Below are 26182 nucleotides of genomic sequence, written 5' to 3'. Positions count from 1 at the left end.
GTGTGTCATGTGCACAGTCAAGATTCCCCTCTATCTCTACATGCCAGTGACCGTATGTAGGCGAGTTCATTTCTTTTAAAAAATGAGGTATATGTCTAAAAGACACCTGACCTCCTGCTCGCACTAGGAATACCCGAAATCGTGGCCGCACAATGTCATGATTTGTCAGTCTGCAGTTACATAGCATGACTGCAGACTTGTTGCAAACTTAGACAATCCCTTTAATGTATTTTATTGCAAATACCTTTTTTTTCTGTGGACAGTCGGCAATACTGTCAGTTCTGTATGTGTTCCTTGGCAGTTTTCTCACAGCATTGTGTATTTTTGAGCTCAGTTTTTTTTTTTTTTACAGTGGACCACAATGTATCTTCTCATTACTATTAGACAACAAAAAATCAATAACATTTCGAATCCCCGGCCTATACACATTGTTACATAGTGGAATCAGAAATGGGTGGAACTACTTCATCCCTTCACGGTTGATCTCTCATGCACACTGATTAATGTGCAGTTTGGTGATAGTCAGCAGATTACGCCTCCTTAGAAGACTGTTACTGAAGACTTAAATCATTCCTTCCATGAGTGTTGCACACATGGAGTTTTATTTCTTTGATGAATCATACTCTTCTTCCTTCAAACTAAATAGCCACGGTTTAGGAGGGATTCTTCAGGACGGTATATGAAGTAATGGAAGATTTACATAGCGGTCGGCAGGATTTAGAGTTGTTGAAAAAATAATATCTTAAATATTTGCAGCAAAGCAACAAAGACAAAGCCAAAGCTCCCTGACAAACTCTAATAGTCACATAAATGACGACATCGCATGCCCTCTTATGTGATGTGAGACATCTCCAAGAGTACATTAAAGCCTCAACAAACCTTATTCAACTCTTATTTATTCTGTACTAGGACAACCCATTCTTGATCTAAATGCTTTCCCCAGTGAAAATAAAAAAGCTTATACTCACTTCTCGTGCTGCCACCATTCAAGCAGTGTCAGCACTCGCATTCATGGGGCTCATGTGTGGTTGTTATGACGCATGAGCCCTATGCCAAATCAGCGCTAGCGTCCCTGTCCTCGTCTTGAGACTTGTACATAATCAAGAGGAATTGAGAGCTGAAGCTGGCCACTCTCTTCCTCTTGATTACTTATATGTCCGAAGGCGGGGACCGTGACGTGAATGCTAACTGGGTGAAGGGATCAAGTGTCATAGCAACCTCGCGAGAGCCTTGGGAACACAATTGCCGACAACACTGTAACGGCGGCTATACGGGAGACGAGTATAAGCTTTTTTTAATTTTCATGTGGGCAATTATTCAGATCCAGAAGGGTTAGTCCTAGTTGTGGACAACCCCTTTAAAGCATTGATCTGCTAAGATATCATAGTTTCCTTGGTGGTCATTGGGCTATAGTTTTCAGCATCCAGTTCCCAGGTGACTTGTGTTTGTTCTGTATCTTGTATCTGGTGGTCATCACAGCATTCAGCCTTTGTTTACAAAATAGTCATTAGAGATGAGCAAGTCTTTTGAAATCCGAATTCGCCAAGTATCCTCCCCAAAATTTGATTTGGGGTGAATAAATTTGTGAGAACTTCAAAACTGGAAAGCTTATAATTGCTTTTAACAAATACAAAAGGGGGAGAATAGAGAAAGCGAGAGAAAACCCTGCTGACCATAATCGCCTATACTATATGGGCAAGAAAAAGAGAGAGGACCCCACTGATCGTAAGAGCTTAGACTCTACAGGAGAGAGAGAACCCAACTGACTATAAGAGATTACTTTCTTCAAGAAACAAAGAGAGGACTCGATGGCCATAAGAGCTTACCCTCTACAGGAGAGAGAGGACCCTAATGATCATGAAAGTTTATACTCTACAGGAGAGAGAGAACCCAACTGACTATAAGAGATTACTCTCTTCAGGAAAAAGAGAAAAGACCCGACTGCCATAAGAGCTTAACCTCTACAATAGTGAGTGGACTCCAATGACCATGAGAGCCTAACCTCTACAGAAGAGAGAGACTTACCCAGTGACTCTACACATGGAAAATGACTCTACCATACAAGTTGTGCCCCACTGGGGACCTCTGATCTGTGATGACCCAGTTACTGACCACCACTGTACAAGGTATGATAATCTGCTGGATGCCAGCTGCCGGACATTGTGGGGATTCCCAGACGGCAAAGTAAAATGACATTAGCCTGCATCTGGTGTCAGGTAAATTGTTTTTTTTTTTCAAACTGCAGATCGAATCATCTCTACTAGAAAGTAGTAAATATAGTCAGTCCTGAATCTTTGGTGGCCAAAGACCTTCCCAAACAGAATTGAACAGAGCCTTACTTGGAGCAGAACAATATTGTATCATACAATTAGGTTCTGTAGAAGGACGTAGATCTGGGGATTTATTATGATGGAATATAGGCTGAACTGGATGGACAAATGTCTTTTTTCGGCCTTACTAACTATGTTACTATGTTACTTGTTACTCACTTGTTACTTGAGGCTGCATGTTTTTCAGGAAGAGAGCACTACCCGAAGTGATTGGTGACTACACATTTATGTAGATGGTTTTGTTTATAGAGCACAGTATCACAATAGGTAGCCTGATGAAGATTGACAACCCCTATTCTGCAGCTGAAGTGTTCTTAACACCACTTACCCCTCCTTCCCGGAACCTTCTTCTCCAAAGTGACAAACAGGGCCATACAAAAAGAAGAGATGTCCCCAAAGCTGATGCTACTTTTTTGCAATCAGTCTAGCCTCCCCGTGCAGTGGTCTCTGAGGCTCAATATAAAGGTATTGTTTTTGCTCATTGGGAACCTGACAGGTCCAGAAATGCCACTTATTTGCAAAAATAGAATCAATTTGCGGTTAAATAGTGTTTGCTAGCTTACTGGAGTAGCGGCTTCAGGGAGAAAATAACGTTTTATTCCCCATGTTAACCAATAGCTCCAAATCACCGGGCATATCAGGTTCCTATTAAATGGGGGAGAGAGAATTAATAATAGCGCTGTCTTGCGTCATTACTGAGTCAAGTTGAAGAATGAAAATTCCGAACGGAGAAAAACTATTTATCTAAATTTACCTTTTAAAAGTTTTTACTTTCCATCCGCAGGATTTTATGTCAATATAGCAGAAGATTCTGGAGATGCTCTGTGGACGGTCAGATTCCTTGACTTTTCTGGTCGTCCAGTTCTCACAGTAGTAATGTATTTCTGTTTAATGAGCGTTATGTAGACATTCCCCTGCATTCAGTACTCGCCTCAAGCCTGCATGTTAACAACACTGACGAACTCGTAGACCGCAGCTTCCATGGAGCTATTCTCTCTGCACAGTCCTGTACAGACAGGCAGTAATTAATTCTGTCTTTACTCTGTTTCATATTGACAGTTGAATGGAGGAACGATCCAAGCAAGCATTCAGATCATTGACCTCTATGGAGAGATGGTGGATACAAGCTCCATTGTCGTATCTGCTTGCAAAACATATTTATATAGCATAGCTAGTAGCACAATGTAAATATGGCAGTGCAACCTGAATAAGTTATGCAATGTGTGATTTACTGTTTCAAGTATTGTAGTTGGTAATAAAAATATTCTGTATTATTCCTTTTTTCATCCCTCTTGCTGTAATATAAAATATATCTTTCTTTTTATACCACTGTATATGTATTATTGAAATGATACCTCCTCATTTATGACTTCTTAGGTAAGATTCACACAAGGGTTTTTTTTTATTGCATATCAACCTCCTCCCATCTGCATCCAACTTCATATTTGCTATTTTCATTTGGATATTCCAAAAGCAAAACCTTTTTTATTTTATTTTTATTTGAGTTAGACATATGAGGGCTTTTTTGTGGACCGAGTTGTAGTTTTGAATTTTAAAACCCAAGTTCACGTTAACAAAGTTCAAGGTGGGTTAATTGATGAAAAAAAGTACTTTGGGGGTTTCATTTATAAGGCCTTCATTGTGTAATAAAAATGACTCGGCAACATGATACTTCAAGCCAGAATAATTACAACAATACCAACCTAATACAGTTTTTTTTTTAGTCGGTTCAAATAAATAAAACTGAACTGTGCAACCATAATTATGAAACCCGTACTTTTTTCTACATTTTTCCATTTACTGAGGTTAGGCAGGGGCATAATGATCGTGAAGGGTGCAACTGCTACTGTGCCTATGCAGGAGGAGGGCCTGCTGACACCAGCACCTATTTCACCTGGATGTACTTCGGAGGACCCACATTCAGCTGAAATGCATTGCAGCACAGAGACCCACTGGGTCCCTGCAGTGCAATACAAGCTGCTGGCCAATCTGAGTCCGGCACCTGACGTCAGCGCACCTGTGGTCGCATGGCGGTGACATCATGCACTGACCGTTGCTTCGATGCTTAAGTCAACTGCCGGCTACAGAAGAAGACACCCCATGGCGTGCGAGCTAGGGCAAGGTGAGTAGAATAGTTTACTTTGAACAGTAGAAGAACAGGGAACATATATTCCATGATGGAGCACATACAGTATATATACCAGGATGGAAGACATACAGTGGGGCAAAAAAGTATTTAGTCAGTCAGCAATAGTGCAAGTTCCACCACTTAAAAAGATGAGAGGCGTCTGTAATTTACATCATAGGTAGACCTCAACTATGGGAGACAAACTGAGAAACAAAATCCAGAAAATCACATTGTCTGTTTTTTTAACAATTTATTTGCATATTATGGTGGAAAATAAGTATTTGGTCAGAAACAAAATTTCATCTCAATACTTTGTAATATATCCTTTGTTGGCAATGACAGAGGTCAAACGTTTTCTGTAAGTCTTCACAAGGTTGCCACACACAGTTGTTGGTATGTTGGCCCATTCCTCCATGCAGATCTCCTCTAGAGCAGTGATGTTTTTGGCTTTTCGCTTGGCAACACGGACTTTCAACTCCCTCCAAAGGTTTTCTATAGGGTTGAAATCTGGAGACTGGCTAGGCCACTCCAGGACCTTGAAATGCTTCCTACGAAGCCACTCCTCCGTTGCCCTGGCGGTGTGCTTTGGATCATTGTCATGTTGAAAGACCCAGCCACGTTTCATCTTTAATGCCCTTGCTGATGGAAGGAGGTTTGTACTCAAAATCTCACGATACATGGCCCCATTCATTCTTTCATGTACCCGGATCAGTCGTCCTGGCCCCTTTGCAGAGAAACAGCCCCAAAGCATGATGTTTCCACCACCATGCTTTACAGTAGGTATGGTGTTTGATGGATGCAACTCAGTATTCTTTTTCCTCCAAACACGACAAGTTGTGTTTCTACCAAACAGTTCCAGTTTGGTTTCATCAGACCATAGGACATTCTCCCAAAACTCCTCTGGATCATCCAAATGCTCTCTAGCAAACTTCAGACGGGCCCGGACATGTACTGGCTTAAGCAGTGGGACACGTCTGGCACTGCAGGATCTGAGTCCATGGTGGCGTAGTGTGTTACTTATGGTAGGCCTTGTTACATTGGTCCCAGCTCTCTGCAGTTCATTCACTAGGTCCCCCCGCGTGGTTCTGGGATTTTTGCTCACCGTTCTTGTGATCATTCTGACCCCACGGGGTGGGATTTTGCGTGGAGCCCCAGATCGAGGGAGATTATCAGTGGTCTTGTATGTCTTCCATTTTCTAATTATTGCTCCCACTGTTGATTTCTTCACTCCAAGCTGGTTGGCTATTGCAGATTCAGTCTTCCCAGCCTGGTGCAGGGCTACAATTTTGTTTCTGGTGTCCTTTGACAGCTCTTTGGTCTTCACCATAGTGGAGTTTGGAGTCAGACTGTTTGAGGGTGTGCACAGGTGTCTTTTTATACTGATAACAAGTTTAAACAGGTGCCATTACCACAGGTAATGAGTGGAGGAAAGAGGAGACTCTTAAAGAAGAAGTTACAGGTCTGTGAGAGCCAGAAATCTTGATTGTTTGTTTCTGACCAAATACTTATTTTCCACCATAATATGCAAATAAATTGTTAAAAAAACAGACAATGTGATTTTCTGGATTTTTTTTTCACAGTTTGTCTCCCATAGTTGAGGTCTACCTATGATGTAAATTACAGACGCCTCTCATCTTTTTAAGTGGTGGAACTTGCACTATTGCTGACTGACTAAATACTTTTTTGCCCCACTGTATATACCAGGGTGGAGAGCATATATATAAGGATGGACCCAATATGCGGGACATACATATCAAGAAGATACCCAGGATGAGGGACATATATACCAGAATGGAAACTATGAGGGGGGACATATATACCATAAAGGGGTCCAGGATAGGGCACATATATGCCAAGAAGATGCCCAGGTTGAAGGACATACAGTGAAGAGCTAAAGGGTAACAATGTTTTGAACTTTTGACTTTCAGGATCCATATCTCACCACATCTGCTTTCAACTTGAGACTGCCATCACTTTATAGACAACCATCATGGATGTTTAGCATATGATTAGTTATGCAGATTCTTGTCATGTCACTGCATTGTTACTGTTTTGCTTCTAAAACTCTAAATTCTAATTTTTTCTAGTATTTTGTAAATACTGAATTTGCTCCTCTTTTCGAACCAATGGTCTTTCACTTGGGAATCAACCTAAAAATAAACTGAGCTTTTAGGGAATGTGAGAACAGGTTGTATTTTGTAGTACCGCATTTTCCGCTTTGTAAGATGCACTTTTTTCCCCCAAAATTTGAGGGGTAAATGGGGGGTGTGTCTTACAATGTGGATATACCTTATTGGTGCTGCTGCTGTGGGTGTCCGGTGCTTGCCGCCATGCTGTTCTCGGTGCTGCCGTGTGCTGCTACCGCCGCGCTGTGTCCCCTGTGCTTGCCACCACCCTCTGTCCTGTGCTGCATGGGGGACCTCTGCAGTTCCATCCATGCTTTCCTGTGCGGGTGGATTCTTCCTGGGAAAATGGCCACCGGGAGGTGGCGCATGTGCAGATGGAGATCTTGGGAGATGAGATCTCAGCGCTGAAATCTCATCTCCTGAGATCTTGTTGCCGAGATCTTCATCTGTGCATGCACCACCTCCCGGCGGCCATTTTCCCGGAAGGAATCAACGGCACAGGAGAGCATGAATGGAACTGCAGAGCACCCCAATGCAGCATGGGACAGAGAGCAGCGGCAGCACCCGGCAGCATGGGACAGAACGTGGCATCATGCACCGGGGACATGCGTGGCAGCAGCACCCAGGAAAAGAGTGCGGCAGCAAGCACTGGGGACACAGCATGGTGGCAGCACCCGACAGCACAGGACAGAGTGCGGCGGCAAGTACTGGGGACACAGCGCGGCGGCAGCACCTGGCAGCATTGGGGACACAGCTCAGTGGCAGCACTGGACACCCTCATCACCACACATTGGAACACACGCTCATCCCAGCCTGCGGCCTGCAGCAGTGCTCCACTCTTGCCGCCTCCAGCAGCAACCCTGGGACCCCTCTTCACTGTAGCCACAACCCCCGGGTAGCAATAAGACGCATGGATTATAAGAAGCACCACCATTTTATTTAAAAAGTTTTTTCCTATTTTTCTCCTCAAAATTTGGGGTGCGTCTTATAATTTGGAGCGTCTTATAAAGCGAAAAATACGGTATTTAGTAAGAAAAATATTTTTCCACCACAAGGAGCAAAACAGTAACAATGACAAGAATGTGCAGAACTAATCATATGCTACATAATTGCAAGTCAAATTTATGTTTATGATAGCCAAGATGATTGTCTATAAAATGATGGTAAAGTGATATAGAAAATGCAAAGCACAGCTGAGGGGGGAGGTGCACAGTCGATAGGTGCCCAAACCTTGATATATAGAAAACAAGTGACTAGCACACTCCTAGGGATTGTGATGCAAAATGGAGGGGTTTATTTACATACAAAGTCACAAACATTTCGGTCAACTCTAGACCTTCATCAGTGTGCTACAAAGAAAATAAATGCAAAACAGAAATATATGTAAACAAAAACAGGGAGTGTAAACAAAATAGGACACAGTGATAACAAAAATTAACCAAATAAACAGAAGCAGTGGCGTAGGAAGAGGGGTGCGGGGGGGGCGGTCCGCCCCGGGCGGCACAATGCGGGGGGCGGCCGGCGCTGCAGGAGAAGAAAAAAAAAAAAAAAAAAAAAAGACGCCCCTTTAAATCTTCGGGCGGCGCCGTCCGCCGCCACGACTAGGGCCAGCTCCCCCCACCGCCGGACCCCGCCCCCCGCTCTAATACTCACCTCTCCTGGTTCCTGCGGCGCCGGCAGCTGCAGCGTCCTCTGACTCTGCGACGTCTCAGAGCAGAGGGCGCGATGACGTCACTACTGTGCGCGCCGCTCTGCCTCTCTGTCCTGAGCGTCGCAGAGCCGGAGAGACGCTGACTGCACCGGACCTGCGCTAGGAACGGGAGAGGTGAGGATTTTACTTTTTTTTCTTTTCTTTATGTCTGACTGTCTGGGGCTGGGGCAATGCTGGACACACTGGGGCAATACTGGAGACCATGGGGCAGATTGCTGGACACACTGGGGCAATACATGAGACCATGGGGCAGATTGCTGGACACACTGGGGCAATACAGGAGACTATGGGGCAGATTGCTGGACACACTGGGGCAATACTGGAGACCATGGGGCAGATTGCTGGACACACTGGGGCAATACAGGAGACCATGTGGCAGAATGCTGGACACACTGGGGCAATACAGGAGACCATGGGGCAGATTGCTGGACACACTGGGGCAATACAGGAGACCATGGGGCAGATTGCTGGACACACTGGGGCAATACTGGAGACCATGGGGCAGAATGCTGGACACACTGGGGCAATACAGGAGACCATGTGGCAGAATGCTGGACACACTGGGGCAATACAGGAGACCATGGGGCAGATTGCTGGACACACTGGGGCAATACAGGAGACCATGTGGCAGAATGCTGGACACACTGGGGCAATACAGGAGACCATGGGGCAGATTGCTGGACACACTGGGGCAATACAGGAGACCATGGGGCAGATTGCTGGACACACTGGGGCAATACTGGAGACCATGGGGCAGAATGCTGGACACACTGGGGCAATACAGGAGACCATGTGGCAGAATGCTGGACACACTGGGGCAATACAGGAGACCATGGGGCAGATTGCTGGACACACTGGGGCAATACAGGAGACCATGTGGCAGAATGCTGGACACACTGGGGCAATACAGGAGACCATGGGGCAGATTGCTGGACACACTGGGGCAATACAGGAGACCATGGGGCAGATTGCTGGACACACTGGGGCAATACTGGAGACCATGGGGCAGAATGCTGGACACACTGGGGCAATACAGGAGACCATGTGGCAGAATGCTGGACACACTGGGGCAATACAGGAGACCATGGGGCAGATTGCTGGACACACTGGGGCAATACTGGAGACCATGGGGCAGAATGCTGGACACACTGGGGAAATACTGGAGACCATGGGGCAGAATGCTGGACACACTGGGGCAATACAGGAGACTATGGGGCAGATTGCTGGACACACTGAATACTGGAGACCATGGGGCAGATTTCAGGACACATTGAGGCAATGCTGGAGACCCTGGGCAGACTTCTGGACATACTGGGGCAATACTGGAGACCATGGGGCAGATTGCTGGACACACTGGGGGCAATACTGGAGACCATGGGGCAGAATGCTGGACACACTGGGGCAATACAGGAGACCATGGGGCAGATTGCTGGATACACCGGGGCAATACTGGAGACCATGGGGCAGAATGCTGGACACACTGGGGCAATACAGGAGACCATGGGGCAGATTGCTGGACACACTGGGGCAATACTGGAGACCCTGGGGCAGATTTCTGGACACATTGAGGCAATGCTGGAGACCCTGGGGCAGACTTCTGGACACACTGGGGTAATGCTGGACACTGGGGCAGATTGCTGGACACACTGGGGGTAATATGCTGGACACACTGGGGCAATGCTGGACACTGGGGGTAATATGCTGGACACACTGGGGCAGACTGCTGGACACACTGGGGAAAGGCTGGACACTGGGGCAGATTGCTGGACACACTGGGGGCAGTGCTGGACATACTGGGGCAGATTGCTGGACACACTGGGGGTAATATGCTGGACACACTGGGGCAGATTGCTGGACAACATGGGGGTAATATGCTGGACACACTGGGGCAGATTGCTGGACAACATGGGGGTAATATGCTGGACACACTGGGGGCAGGACTTGAGGCATGGGCAGAATGTAGATACGGGGCATGATTGGAGACACGGGGCAGGATTGGATCATGGGGCAGGACGGATACGAAGGAGGCTGGTGGGGCAGGATGTGGAGATCATATGGGGTAGAATGGATACTCATGAGGGCAGGATGCGAGAACATATGGCTGGAGCCAGGAATGAGAAACGGGGCCAGGGTGGGGAATATTATTACCATAGGGGCTAATTAAGGGATATTATTACTGCAGTGATGTATTTATTTTATTTTTTGAGTATACTGTTTTAAATGGGGGGGCGGTCCTGTTACTGTGCAGAGTGACACTATATCACCTTTTTTTCTTCATGTGATGTAATGTAGAAGTTGTGAAAAATTAAGTAATGTGTTCTGCAAGCGGAGCTCGAGATAACTGTGTTATTTCCTGCAGAAACGAGTCCTGGCTGGAAGGAATGATGGCGGTCTGTGCTGGATGAAAGATGAAGGACTTCACCTAGAGACGTCACTGGTGAGTCAGTGTTACCTATACACTGACACTATACACTGTATACTATATAGAGGTCCTGTGTATAATGTCACCAGTGATCTCTGTATTACCTCTACACAGACACTGCATACTAAGTACAGATCTCCTGTGAATACTGGCACTTATGGTGATAGTATTGTGGGTTTTTTTTTATTACTGATCAGTATTGTAGTATTCAGTCACTATGTGGTGGTAATATGTGGTCTGGAAATGGTGTTGTGGTATTTGTCCCTTGTATGTAGTATTATTCGGTCACTATGTGGCCTGGTCATGGTGTGGTGGTATTAAGTCACAGGTTTGGCATGTGGGGGTGACACCATTAGGCCCAGTTTAAGTTCTACAAAACAGGAAAACCGTTTTTGGTAACCTTTGTGTGTATTGAGCCGGGGGGGGGGGGGGGCGCCAAACTCGGGAACAGCCCCGGGCGGCAAAAGCTCTAGCTACGCCTCTGAACAGAAGTATATACATCATATGAATACAAAATGTCATGGGACGTCAGATATTATATAATCGTAGAATACAACCAGCATAACCGCCGTTTGTGTACTAAAAGGCTGCGAAATAGAATGTGGACATAGAACCGCAAGAAGTAGAACATAAGTGCCAGTGTGGGACTAGAATCAGAACCTACATAGATCGTATAGGGGCCAGGGAACCGGAGAATAATATAAATATATAATAAGATGGCAGTGGAGTAAGTGTGGTGAGGAAGGAGTAAAGTAGTAAGAGGATGGAACACATACCTAAGTACACCTGTATGTAAGGTTGAGCCCCAAATGGAATGTAAATAAATGGCATCTAAAATTGGACATGGGAAACGTATCAAAAAAATGACACAGCTGGAGTGTCGTGACAGTGTAACCATATAGTAGGACTGGAGCAGGTACATACCAAAAAATATAACTGGTAAACTCGAACCAGGACAAACAAATTGGAGATGTCTATATAAAAAAGGTATGGTATTCAGTATAACCAGGAGTAAAAACAGGCCGGGAAAATGGACAATATGCTATATGTAATAACTATTGTTGCATAAATTGCCCACAGAGATACATACCTAATGGAAAGGGTTAAGCCAAGGGGAGGGGAGAAAACCCTTATAGCTAAAGAGCTATGACGCAAATCTACAAGGAAGCAACAAAATGTAAGTTAACCATAAGGCTAAGGAGAACGGCCCGGTATAAAGATGCCATATAGGATGGGTGTGGGGAAAAAAGAACTATTCTTACCAGCGCACAGGAGAGACCAAACTCCGCGGTGTCCACCGCCAGGAGGAGCGTGTGGCTATGCTGGGTAAAGCTTTATATAGGGGATGGGGAGGAGCACAATGTCAGCTGGATGGGCGGAGCCAACATGAGAAAAAAAAAAAAAAAAATAGAGGTGCATTCCAACAGAGTACAGGCCGGTGTCAATAGGTCACAGAGGCGGAGACACATGCATACTACTACAACAAAGAAGGAGGAGGTGCGTTCCAGCGGAGAAAATGGTGATGACGTCGGTGCCTTTCAGCCACAGGGGCAGGAAAATGTGCATTCCACAGAAGATCTTATAGGAGAAAGGTGCATTCCAGTGGAACGATCGCTGTGCGGGTGGCAGTGAAGTGTCACAGGCAGCAGGAGCGAAAGATCAGAAAGGACGGTTCTGTAAAACGGAAAAAATAATTAGTAATAAGGCCATGTATGTTATACAATCATTGAGCTAGCTGAACAACATATAATAAAGTAGACCAAAAACCGCTGGTACAAAGTTATAAAGGGGCAAACCTGTCAATCATCCCCAAAGTATTGGGTGCTATACTAAAACATTTGGAGAACTAGGCAAGTGGCATAGTTGATATAAGACAGAAGTTAAAAAACTCAACAGGGTCAAAACAGTAACCCCAGTATTGGATGTACAAACAGGAAGGTAAAAAAGCCAGATAGCATCAAAGAACGACCTGAAATTAGGACGTCATATATGGTCCCCAGCAAGAACAATATAAAATGATGGTAGTCTCACGATCAAAGCAGATGTGGATAGTGAGATATGGTGCCTGAAAGTCAAAGGTTCGAAAGATTTTTACTAGTGATGAGCAAGTGTACTCGTTGCTCGGAGATTTAGTTTTTGTTGCCTCAGCTGCATGATTTACAGCTGATAGACAGCTTGAATATATGTGGGGATTCCCTAGCAACCAGGCAACCCCAACATGTACTCAGGCTGGCTAGCAGCCGAAAATCATGCAGCTGCGTCAACAAAAACTAGAATCTCTGAGCAGTTACAAATACTCGGAGACCACCACCATCACTAATTTTTACCCTTTTGCTCTTCATTGTATACACCAGGAAGGGGCCCAGGATGGGAGACATTACTACATAATGGGGAAGGGGAAGCAACACGTATGTTCTTAAAGGATTTAGAATGCTACAAGGGCCCATACATCTGACCAACATGCTGGAGTGGCCCAAGTCCAAATTTTGCAACAGGTCCCATCGGCCTCTAGTTGCACCACTCTATATAGGAGCTTGTTTTTCTGCTTGTTAAAATAAAGTTTTTATTGGTAGGACGGTATTTTGGGGTACATCGAATTTTGTAATCACTTTTAGGGCTTGCTCCCACTTGCGATTAAATATGAGAATGCAATCATGATTGGACAGGAAAAAAAAGCAGCATGCTGCAATTGCATGAAAATTCGGATCACCCACACCCATATAAGTCTAAGGGAACGTGTGAAACACCACACTGCACTTGCATATCACCAGAGTGCAGTGTGATTCCCACCAATGCTGACAGCAGAGGAGATGGAGAAATTACTTTCTCCATCTAGTCCACAGCTGTACTCTGATCTGCTCATGGGAGACAATTGGAGCACAGCGCACTGACACTCGGTTCACGCTCGCCGCAGAACTGGAGCTGAAGATCCACATAGAGTGGAGCAAAAGCCAGATGAAGCTCCTAAGCCACTAGCTCCTAAGCCACTAGCTAGGAGACATTACTATAGGAGATACAGACATATATATTGCAAACAGTTTAAAGGTCTCTCTGCTTTGTAAATAGGACATGGTAGGTGGGGGTTCTAATACAGGTTCTCTTCGAGTCCAAAGAGCTTTAAGTTACATATCTGCTGCTGCTGCTGCTTATATGGTATAAAGCTCCTTTTTAGGGATTGTGTCTTATTTTCAATGAAGTTTCAGGTGGACGATACAATGGCATTTTAGAAAATTCAATTTTGTGGGAATAGTTCGGGAAAGGCCCACTTCTGTTCTAACCATGCCCTAATGCACAAAGCAAGAACCATAAAGACATGAACCCCAATTAATTAATACCGACATGAACAATGCCTGTCTTCATGAAGGGTGACTTGGAGTCAGAAGTCCTGATTTATTACAAGGTGCACAACTCTTAATGAACCAGGAGCATCTGACAAGTGGGCTAGGCCTCGATGCAGCGCACTGCTAGTCTTACACCAATCAGCGTCTTGATTTCTGGCACAAGGTAAACTATAGTTCGCCATGAATTATTTTAGAGCTGTGTCATCTCATCCCTGTTGCACTTCCCTCTCTTCCCTTCCTATCTCCACCTATTTTGGTGGAGCTAGGTGAAGCTGGAGTGAAAACACCGAAAGTCACAATTTGTTTGCTTAACTCTTCATTGCACTAAAAACTTTGATACTTTGCAAACCAATTTAGATTTGTTGTAATTGCATTGATGAATCAGGACCATAGTTTAATTAGTTTGGTGTGGAGAAAAGTGAATGGCCTGTACAAAGGCCCAACCTAAAGCCCATGAAATATCTTTGAGTTAATTACAACACCATTTGCCAGCCAAATCTGCTCCTCTGATATCACTGCCTATCATCACAAATGCTCTTATGAGTAGGAACTCCCCAGCCCTTTAAAAATAAAGATTTAACTCCATATTTTGGGAATAGGATGTTCAACATGCTCATTTATGTGAGATGAGATGACTTTACACTTTTGACAATGTGATGTGTGTAGGGCTATGAATCATCAAAACAGTAGATGATAAGGAGAGAAGTCAGTATATTTAAGCATGTACTTGACTTGTGTAATTTGGTTGGAAATGTTGAATATTTACACAAAGTGTGACTGTATTTATTGGAGTCACCATGATAAATAGATTCTAGATTTATTTTCTCCTTGTGAAACGCCCTTACAGTACACTTACAGTATATTCCGTCCTCCCTTCTTATCCATCGTACTTGACCAGGCACATAACCTCAATCTGTAATGACACAGAGGTCAACAGAAAATGTTGGGATTCTTCTATTAGCCAATTCTTAAAAGTATTTACATTAACTATTTCTACCATTTTAGGTAGTGGTTTTCTTTTTAATTTTTTATGTTCTTGCTTATATAAAAATATGATGAAATATGTCCTGGGGTATCTCAGGTTCTTCTCCTTCCTCCCTGCAGAGTGACCTCTGCACCAGGCGATATCTACACTCTTAGTTAGATATACACATGTTGTTTTCCTCTAACATGTGTTAATTATTATTACAGCCATGTCTCACACTGATTTATAAGCAATATGCTCCACTAGTGCAATGTGCCTCATCAGTGCTAATAATGAAGAAATCTCCAGGACGTTTCATACCGGGCTTCATTTTTTGGTCATCTCGTAATGAATTGCTATTGATTTTATTATTAATATTCATGTTTGCCACATAACTACACATATTCAATGGTCAGATGGGCAAATGCAAAAGAGCTGTAAGTCTCAGCTGTAGTCCTCGTGTACCCTCAATATCCACCATCACATAATTAGGGGATATCCTATAGAGATCATGCTTCCCTTTGACCTTTCCTGTTACATTAACAGTGAATATATCATTATGCAAAGCTACGGAAATCCTGACAACATGACCTGTAGGAGGTAATTGAAGAATTGAAGTAAGAAATGGTGATATAAATTATGGGATGGCCGTGAACATAATACCACAAAACCAACTGATGCTATGTAGTTGGTTTGATATCATGAGTTCAAAATGGCATGCTTTGAAATAAACTACAATTGAATAGGTCCATAAATTTGGTTTTGATTTTGAAATTATCTCCAAGGTCCAGCTGTCCATTACCTTTTCTCTAAAGTTTTATACAGTACTTGATCATGTGGTATAACATTAAAAAATATTCAGCATGTTGCCTTTATTGCTGCTATTGGTGCTTTGAGGAATGGGGTAGCTTATGTTTGTCATGTCCTCCTACTCTGTGTGTAGACGGCAGCCGGGTTTACATGATGGCTTTGGCTGTGACACTGGTTGTGTTGCCAAAAATCTCTACCTTCTGTTCAATGCAATTGTATTGTGACCCACAAGGTGCCCAGATTACGACAAGCAAGTCACAAAATATCCTACTGGTTCCAGCTTTTTGCGGCTTGCTTGTGGCATGAAACCATTGCTGGTAACTAGGGTTGAGCGAAACGGGTCGTTCATTTTCAAAAGTCGCTGACTTTTGGCAAAGTCGGGTTTCATGAAACCCGATCCGACCCCTGTGCGGGGTCGGCCATGCGGTACGCGACTTTCGCGCCAAAGTCGCGTTTCAATGACGCGAAAAGCGCCATTTCTCAGCCAATGAAGGTAAACGCAGAGTGTGGGCAGCGTGATGACATAGGTCCTGGTCCCCACCATCTTAGAGAAGGGCATTGCAGTGATTGGCTTGCTGTCCGCGGCGTCACAGGGGCTATAAAGGGGCGTTCCCGCCGACCGCCATGTTACTGCTGCTGATCTGAGCTTAGGGAGAGGTTGCTGCCGCTTCGTCAGAAGCAGGGATAGCGTTAGGCAGGGTCCATTAACCACCAAACCGCTTGTGCTGTAGCGATTTCCACTGCCCAACACCACCTTCGGTGTGCAGGGACAGTGGAAGCTACATTTTTTTTTTCTCAGCGCTGTAGCTCATTGGGCTGCCCTAGAAGGCTCCATGATAGCCGCACTGCTGTGTGTACGCCGCTGTGCAAACCAACTGCTTTTTTCAAAGCACAAATCCTCTTGTTCCTTTCTGCACAGCTATCTTGTTTGTTTGTCCACACTTTTTATTTAATTTGTGCATCAGTCCACTCCTTATTGCTGCCTGCCATACCTGGCTGAGATTACTGCAGGGAGATAGTAATTGAAGGACAGTTCCTTTTTTTTTTTTTTTTTGTGGGAGATTAAGATTGGCATTTCTGCTAGAGTGCCATCCCTGTCTGTGTCATCTCTCACTCAGTGGGCCATAGAAAGCCTATTTATTTTTTTGCTTGATTTGGGTTCTAAAATCTACCTGAAAAAATCACTACATCAATCAGTGGGAGAAAAATATTGGCCTCAGGGCTTGTGTGCCACTCCTTACTCCTGTGTGTGCCATCTCTCACTCAGTGGGCCATAGAAAGCCTATTTATTTTTTTGCTTGATTTGGGTTCCAAAATCTACCTGAAAAAATCACAACATCAATCAGTGGGAGAAAAATATTGGCCTCAGGGCTTGTGTGCCACTCCTGACTCCTGTGTGTGCCATCTCTCACTCAGTGGGCCATAGAAAGCCTATTAATTTTTTTGCTTGATTTGGGTTCCAAAATCTACCTGAAAAAATCACAACATCAATCAGTGGGAGAAAAATATTGGCCTCAGGGCTTGTGTGCCACTCCTTACTCCTGTGTGTGCCATCTCTCACTCAGTGGGCCATAGAAAGCCTATTTATTTTTTTGCTTGATTTGGGTTCCAAAATCTACCTGAAAAAATCACAACATCAATCAGTGGGAGAAAAATATTGGCCTCAGGGCTTGTGTGCCACTCCTGACTCCTGTGTGTGCCATCTCTCACTCAGTGGGCCATAGAAAGCCTATTAATTTTTTTGCTTGATTTGGGTTCTAAATTCTACCTGAAAAAATCAATAAATCAATCAGTGGGAGATTAATATTGGCCTTTGGGCTTGTGTGCCAGTCCTAAGCGTGCCATCTCTCTCTCTCAGATAGTGGGCCATAGAAAGCCTATTTATTATTTTTTTTATTGGGTTTATAAATTTTCCCTGGAAAAAAAAAAAAAAGTGGGAGATTAATATTGGCCTCTGGGCTTGTGTGCCAGTCCTGAGCGTGCCATCTCTCTCACAAATAGTGGGCCATAGAAAGCCTATTTATTTTTTTGGTTGATTTGGGTTCTAAATTCTACCTGAAAAAATCAATAAATCAATCAGTGGGAGATTAATATTGGCCTTTGGGCTTGTGTGCCAGTCCTAAGCGTGCCATCTCTCTCTCTCAGATAGTGGGCCATAGAAAGCCTATTTATTATTTTTTTTATTGGGTTTATAAATTTTCCCTGGAAAAAAAAAAAAAAAAGTGGGAGATTAATATTGGCCTCTGGGCTTGTGTGCCAGTCCTGAGCGTGCCATCTCTCTCACAAATAGTGGGCCATAGAAAGCCTATTGCCCTTTCTGCTTGTGTGCCAGTCTTGACTCCTGGGTGTGCCATGTCTCTCTCTCTCTCAAATTGAGGGCCATAGAAAGCCTATTTATTTTTTTGCTTGATTTGGGTTCCAAAAGCTACCTGAAAAAAATCACTACATCAATCAGTGGGAGAAAAATATTGGCCTCTGGGCTTGTGTGCCACTCCTGACTCCTGTGTGCGTCCTCTCTCACTCAGTGGGCCCTACAAAGCCTATTTTTTTTTATTTGTTTTTTAAATTCTCCCTGAAACAATCATTTTATTTTATTTTGTTTCTAAATTCTTCCTGAAAAATTCATTTTTTTGTATTTTTTTTTTCTAAAGTCTCCCTGAAAAAAAAAAAAAATCAAATCAGTGGGAGATTAATATTGCCCTTTCTGCTTGTGTGCCAGTCTTGACTCCTGGGTGTGCCATCTCTCTCTCTCTCTCTCCAATTGTGGGCCATAGAAAGCCTATTTATTTTTTTGCTTGATTTGGGTTCCAAAATCTACCTGAAAAAATCACTAAATCAATCAGTGGGAGATAAATATTGGCCTCTGGGCTTGTGTGCCACTCCTGACTCCTGTGTGCGTCCTCTCTCACTCAGTGGGCCATAGAAAGCCTATTTTTTTTTTATTTGTTTTCTAAATTCTCCCTGAAACAATCATTTCATTTTATTTGGTTTATAAATTCTTCCTTAAAAAATCATTTTTTTTTCTTATTTTTTTTTTCTAAAGTCTCCCTTTTAAAAAAAAACAAACAAATCAGTGGGAGATTAATATTTACATTTGCGCTTCAGTGACAGTCCTGCATGTGTGGCATCTCTCTCATTTGTTGCCACCAACAACAGAGTGTGTAACATTGTGCCTGATTTTCGTTGTGGTCTCACCCACCTGTAAAGGGGTAGCTAAATCATACTGAAGTTATAGCTCACCGTGTAAGTTGTGTGACAGCAACAAATACCGTTAGTTTGGTAACGTTTTTAAAACAATGAGGAAGTCTGGTGGAAGAGGTCGTGGCCGGGGGCGTTCATTGTCAGCTGGTAATGAGGGTAGTGGTAGTGGTGGAGCATCAGGTGGTCGTGGGAAAAAAAATATTGCACCTAAGTCTGGAGCTGTGGAGCCAGGTTTGTCGTCTGGCTACACAAGGCCTCGAACGCTCCCTTTTCTGGGAGTAGGAAAACCGCTTTTAAAGCCGGAGCAGCAAGAGCAAGTTTTGGCTTATCTTGCTGACTCAGCCTCTAGCTCTTTTGCCTCCTCTCGTGAAACTGGTAAAAGTAAAAGCAGCGCGTCGTTAGTGGATGTTCACGGTCAGGGACAAGTCGCTTCCTTGTCCTCTTCAGCAAAAACAACAACAGAGAAGAATGCAGCAGGCGACACAACGGGTTACTCCATGGAGCTCTTTACACATACCATCCCTGGCTTAGAAAGTGAAGCAGTTAACAGTCCATGCCCATTACAAGTTGAATCTGACATGGAGTGCACTGATGCACAGCCACAGCCAGACTACTATGCTGGTCCTTTGACTCAGACCACAACATTGCCCTCGCAGGGTGCTGATCAAGAATCAGACCCTGATGAGACTATGTTGCCCCATCACGAACGCTATACCACCGACCGACACGGTGACACAGACGAAGTTGCACACGAGCTACAAGAAGAGGTAATAGATGACCCAGTTCTTGACCCCGATTGGCAGCCATTGGGGGAACAGGGTGCAGGCGGCAGCAGTTCTGAAGCGGAGGAGGAGGGGCCGCAGCAGGCATCAACATCGCAACAGGTTCCATCTGCCGGGCCCGTATCTTGCCCAAAACGCGTGGCAAAGTCAAAACCTGTTGGAGGACAGCGTGGCCATCCGGTTAAAGCTCAGTCTGCAATGCCTGAAAAGGTATCCGATGCTAGAAAGAGTGCAGTCTGGCATTTTTTTAAACAACATCCAATTGATCAGCGCAAAGTCATCTGTCAAAAATGTTCAACTACCTTAAGCAGAGGGCAGAATCTGAAAAGTCTCAATACAAGTTGCATGCATAGACATTTAACCACCATGCATTTGCAAGCTTGGACTAACTACCAAACGTCCCTTAAGGTTGTAGCACCCTCGGCCAATGAAGCTAGTCAGCAACGCAACATCCCTTCCGGCAGTGTAGGGCCACCATTTTCTGCACCACCTGCAGTATCTGTGCAGGTTTCTTTGCCAGGCCAAAGCAGTCAGGGTCAGGGAATCACCAGTTTTGTAGTAGGAAACACTGCATCTAGGGCACCGGCGGCAACAATACCATCTCCCACCGTCTCTCAGTCTGCCATGTCCACCGGCACCCCCGCTAGTTCCACGATCTCCAGCTCTCCAGTCCAGCTCACCCTACATGAGACTATGGTTAGAAAAAGGAAGTACTTAGCCTCGCATCCGCGTACACAGGGTTTGAACGCCCACATAGCTAGACTAATCTCGTTAGAGATGATGCCCTACCGGTTAGTTGAAAGCGAAGTTTTCAAAGCCCTGATGGACTACGCTGTACCACGCTACGAGCTACCCAGTCGACACTTTTTTTCCAGAAAAGCCATCCCAGCCCTCCACCAGCATGTTAAAGAGCGCATCGTCCATGCACTCAGGCAATCTGTGAGCACAAAGGTGCACCTGACAACAGATGCATGGACCAGTAGGCATGGCCAGGGACGTTACGTGTCCATCACGGCACACTGGGTAAATGTGGTGGATGCAGGGTCCACAGGGGACAGCAAGTTTGGGACAGTTCTGCCTAGCCCACGGTCTAGGAAACAGTTGGCTGTAGCCGTTCGCACCCCCTCCTCCTCGTCCTCCTGCAGAAGCGAGACCTCGTCCACAGACCGCAGTCGCACAACCACTCCATCCGCAGCTGCCACTGTTGCACACCAGGTCTCCCATTATGGGGCAGCTACTGGCAAACGTCAGCAGGCTGTATTGGCTATGAAGTGTTTGGGCGACAACAGACACACCGCTGAAGTTCTATCCGAGTTCTTGCAGAAAGAAACGCAGTCGTGGCTGGGCACTGTAGATCTTGAGGCAGGCAAGGTAGTGAGTGATAACGGAAGGAATTTCATGGCTGCCATCTCCCTTTCCCAACTGAAACACATTCCTTGCCTGGCTCACACCTTAAACCTGGTGGTGCAGTGCTTCCTGAAAAGTTATCCGGGGTTATCCGACCTGCTCCTCAAAGTGCGTGGACTTTGCTCACATATCCGCCGTTCGCCCGTACACTCCAGCCGTATGCAGACCTATCAGCGTTCTTTGAACCTTCCCCAGCATCGCCTAATCATAGACGTTGCAACAAGGTGGAACTCAACACTGCACATGCTTCAGAGACTGTGTGAACAGAGGCGGGCTGTTATGTTTTTGTGGGAGGATACACATACACGGGCAGGCAGTAGGATGGCAGACATGGAGTTGTCAGGTGTGCAGTGGTCGAAGATTCAAGACATGTGTCAAGTCCTTCAGTGTTTTGAGGAATGCACACGGCTGGTTAGTGCAGACAACGCCATAATAAGCATGAGCATCCCCCTAATGCGTCTGCTGATGCAAAGTTTGACGCACATAAAGGATCAGGCGTCTGCAGCTGAGGAAGAGGAAAGCCTTGATGACAGTCAGCCATTGTCTGGCCAGGGCAGTGTACAGGACGAGGTAGCGGGCGAACAGGAGGAGGAGGACGAGGAGGATGATGGGGATGATTATATTTTTAATGAGGAAGCTTTTCCGGGGCCAGTGGAAATTGTTGGCGCGGCAAGGCCGGGTTCTGGTTTTTGGTGGGACACAAGTGACGTGGATTTGCCTGAAACTGCCCCTCAACCAAGCACAACCACAGATTTGAGAACTGGAACTTTGGCCCACATGGCGGATTATGCCTTACGTATCCTCAAAAGGGACACACGCATAACAAAAATGATGAACGATGACGATTACTGGTTGGCCTGCCTCCTTGATCCTTGCTATAAAGGCAAATTGCAAAATATTATGCCACATGAGAACTTGGAACTAATATTAGCAACCAAACAATCAACTCTTATTGACCGTTTGCTTCTGGCATTCCCTGCACACAGCGCCCGTGATCGTTCTAACACGAGCTGCAGGGGCCAGCAGACCAGAGGTGTTAGAGGGGCAGAAATCAGAAGTGGCGTTGGCCAGAGGGGTTTTCTGACCAGGTTGTGGAGTGATTTTGCTATGACCGCAGACAGGACAGGTACTGCAGCATCAATTCAAAGTGACAGGAGACAACATTTGTCCAGTATGGTTACTAACTATTTTTCATCCCTTATCGACGTTCTCCCTCAACCGTCATTCCCATTTGATTACTGGGCATCAAAATTAGACACCTGGCCAGAATTGGCAGAATATGCATTGCAGGAGCTTGCTTGCCCGGCAGCTAGTGTCCTATCAGAAAGAGTATTCAGTGCTGCAGGTTCAATACTAACAGAAAAAAGGACTCGTCTGGCTACCCAAAATGTAGATGATCTAACCTTCATTAAAATGAACCACAACTGGATTTCGAAATCTTTTGCCCCACCTTGCCCGGCTGACACCTAGCTTTCCTATGTAAAGGTCTTGCCTGTGGACTATTCTGAACGACTTTTCCAATCTCGTAATTTGCAGCACCTGATTGTCCAGCATCCGACATGTTAACACCTCCCTAAATGAAGACACAAAAGAGAATGGTAAAACCAAAAACACTCAGTTTGAAAAAATGTTTGCAGTAATCCGCAAGTGCTAGTAAAAGATGTAAATAACAGGGTATTTGGTTGATACGTTTTTTGCAAAAAATGTATACTAAGCTGCTCTACCAATCTTCACGGTATACCCATATCAGAGCAGTCCTAACTAATGTATGCAATCCCTATCTGATGTATTTAAAAACCTGATCATCTGTATATTACCTGTGTGAACAGGGTTCAGAGAGGAAAAATCCATGTGTGCATACAGGGCAGAACAGCTTTTGTGCAGCTAGCCCAAGAGGAGTGGTGGAACTCCCCAGTCTTGTAGACACAAGAGAACAATCATGGAAACAGGAACACATGGGCTACTTGCACAGTGAACAAGTCTGTAAGAACATGTTCACACACCACCAAGAAACCTGAAGACACAAAAGAGAATGGTAAAACCAAAAACACTCAGTTTGAAAAAATGTTTGCAGTAATCCGCAAGTGCTAGTAAAAGATGTAAATAACAGGGTATTTGGTTGATACGTTTTTTGCAAAAAATGTATACTAAGCTGCTCTACCAATCTTCACGGTATACCCATATCAGAGCAGTCCTAACTAATGTATGCAATCCCTATCTGATGTATTTAAAAACCTGATCATCTGTATATTACCTGTGTGAACAGGGTTCAGAGAGGAAAAATCCATGTGTGCATACAGGGCAGAACAGCTTTTGTGCAGCTAGCCCAAGAGGAGTGGTGGAACTCCCCAGTCTTGTAGACACAAGAGAACAATCATGGAAACAGGAACACATGGGCTACTTGCACAGTGAACAAGTCTGTAAGAACATGTTCACACACCACCAAGAAACCTGAAGACACAAAAGAGAATGGTAAAACCAAAAACACTCAGTTTGAAAAAATGTTTGCAGTAATCCGCAAGTGCTAGTAAAAGATGTAAATAACAGGGTATTTGGTTGATACGTTTTTTGCAAAAAATGTATACTAAGCTGCTCTACCAATCTTCACGGTATACCCATATCAGAGCAGTCCTAACTAATGTATGCAATCCCTATCTGATGTATTTAAAAACCTGATCATCTGTATATTACCTGTGTGAACAGGGTTCAGAGAGGAAAAATCCATGTGTGCATACAGGGCAGAACAGCTTTTGTGCAGCTAGCCCAAGAGGAGTGGTGGAACTCCCCAGTCTTGTAGACACAAGAGAACAATCATGGAAACAGGAACACATGGGCTACTTGCACAGTGAACAAGTCTGTAAGAACATGTTCACACACCACCAAGAAACCTGAAGACACAAAAGAGAATGGTAAAACCAAAAACACTCAGTTTGAAAAAATGTTTGCAGTAATCCGCAAGTGCTAGTAAAAGATGTAAATAACAGGGTATTTGGTTGATACGTTTTTTGCAAAAAATGTATACTAAGCTGCTCTACCAATCTTCACGGTATACCCATATCAGAGCAGTCCTAACTAATGTATGCAATCCCTATCTGATGTATTTAAAAACCTGATCATCTGTATATTACCTGTGTGAACAGGGTTCAGAGAGGAAAAATCCATGTGTGCATACAGGGCAGAACAGCTTTTGTGCAGCTAGCCCAAGAGGAGTGGTGGAACTCCCCAGTCTTGTAGACACAAGAGAACAATCATGGAAACAGGAACACATGGGCTACTTGCACAGTGAACAAGTCTGTAAGAACATGTTCACACACCACCAAGAAACCTGAAGACACAAAAGAGAATGGTAAAACCAAAAACACTCAGTTTGAAAAAATGTTTGCAGTAATCCGCAAGTGCTAGTAAAAGATGTAAATAACAGGGTATTTGGTTGATACGTTTTTTGCAAAAAATGTATACTAAGCTGCTCTACCAATCTTCACGGTATACCCATATCAGAGCAGTCCTAACTAATGTATGCAATCCCTATCTGATGTATTTAAAAACCTGATCATCTGTATATTACCTGTGTGAACAGGGTTCAGAGAGGAAAAATCCATGTGTGCATACAGGGCAGAACAGCTTTTGTGCAGCTAGCCCAAGAGGAGTGGTGGAACTCCCCAGTCTTGTAGACACAAGAGAACAATCATGGAAACAGGAACACATGGGCTACTTGCACAGTGAACAAGTCTGTAAGAACATGTTCACACACCACCAAGAAACCTGAAGACACAAAAGAGAATGGTAAAACCAAAAACACTCAGTTTGAAAAAATGTTTGCAGTAATCCGCAAGTGCTAGTAAAAGATGTAAATAACAGGGTATTTGGTTGATACGTTTTTTGCAAAAAATGTATACTAAGCTGCTCTACCAATCTTCACGGTATACCCATATCAGAGCAGTCCTAACTAATGTATGCAATCCCTATCTGATGTATTTAAAAACCTGATCATCTGTATATTACCTGTGTGAACAGGGTTCAGAGAGGAAAAATCCATGTGTGCATACAGGGCAGAACAGCTTTTGTGCAGCTAGCCCAAGAGGAGTGGTGGAACTCCCCAGTCTTGTAGACACAAGAGAACAATCATGGAAACAGGAACACATGGGCTACTTGCACAGTGAACAAGTCTGTAAGAACATGTTCACACACCACCAAGAAACCTGAAGACACAAAAGAGAATGGTAAAACCAAAAACACTCAGTTTGAAAAAATGTTTGCAGTAATCCGCAAGTGCTAGTAAAAGATGTAAATAACAGGGTATTTGGTTGATACGTTTTTTGCAAAAAATGTATACTAAGCTGCTCTACCAATCTTCACGGTATACCCATATCAGAGCAGTCCTAACTAATGTATGCAATCCCTATCTGATGTATTTAAAAACCTGATCATTTGTATATTACCTGTGTGAACAGGGTTCAGAGAGGAAAAATCCATGTGTGCATACAGGGCAGAACAGCTTTTGTGCAGCTAGCCCAAGAGGAGTGGTGGAACTCCCCAGTCTTGTAGACACAAGAGAACAATCATGGAAACAGGAACACATGGGCTACTTGCACAGTGAACAAGTCTGTAAGAACATGTTCACACACCACCAAGAAACCTGAAGACACAAAAGAGAATGGTAAAACCAAAAACACTCAGTTTGAAAAAATGTTTGCAGTAATCCGCAAGTGCTAGTAAAAGATGTAAATAACAGGGTATTTGGTTGATACGTTTTTTGCAAAAAATGTATACTAAGCTGCTCTACCAATCTTCACGGTATACCCATATCAGAGCAGTCCTAACTAATGTATGCAATCCCTATCTGATGTATTTAAAAACCTGATCATTTGTATATTACCTGTGTGAACAGGGTTCAGAGAGGAAAAATCCATGTGTGCATACAGGGCAGAACAGCTTTTGTGCAGCTAGCCCAAGAGGAGTG

This window comes from Ranitomeya imitator, chromosome 6 (genome assembly GCF_032444005.1).
Source record: "Ranitomeya imitator isolate aRanImi1 chromosome 6, aRanImi1.pri, whole genome shotgun sequence".
In the NCBI taxonomy this organism is placed as follows: domain Eukaryota; kingdom Metazoa; phylum Chordata; class Amphibia; order Anura; family Dendrobatidae; genus Ranitomeya; species Ranitomeya imitator.
The sequence above is the reverse complement of the archived record's forward strand: the minus strand, read 5'-3'. Positions refer to the sequence as shown.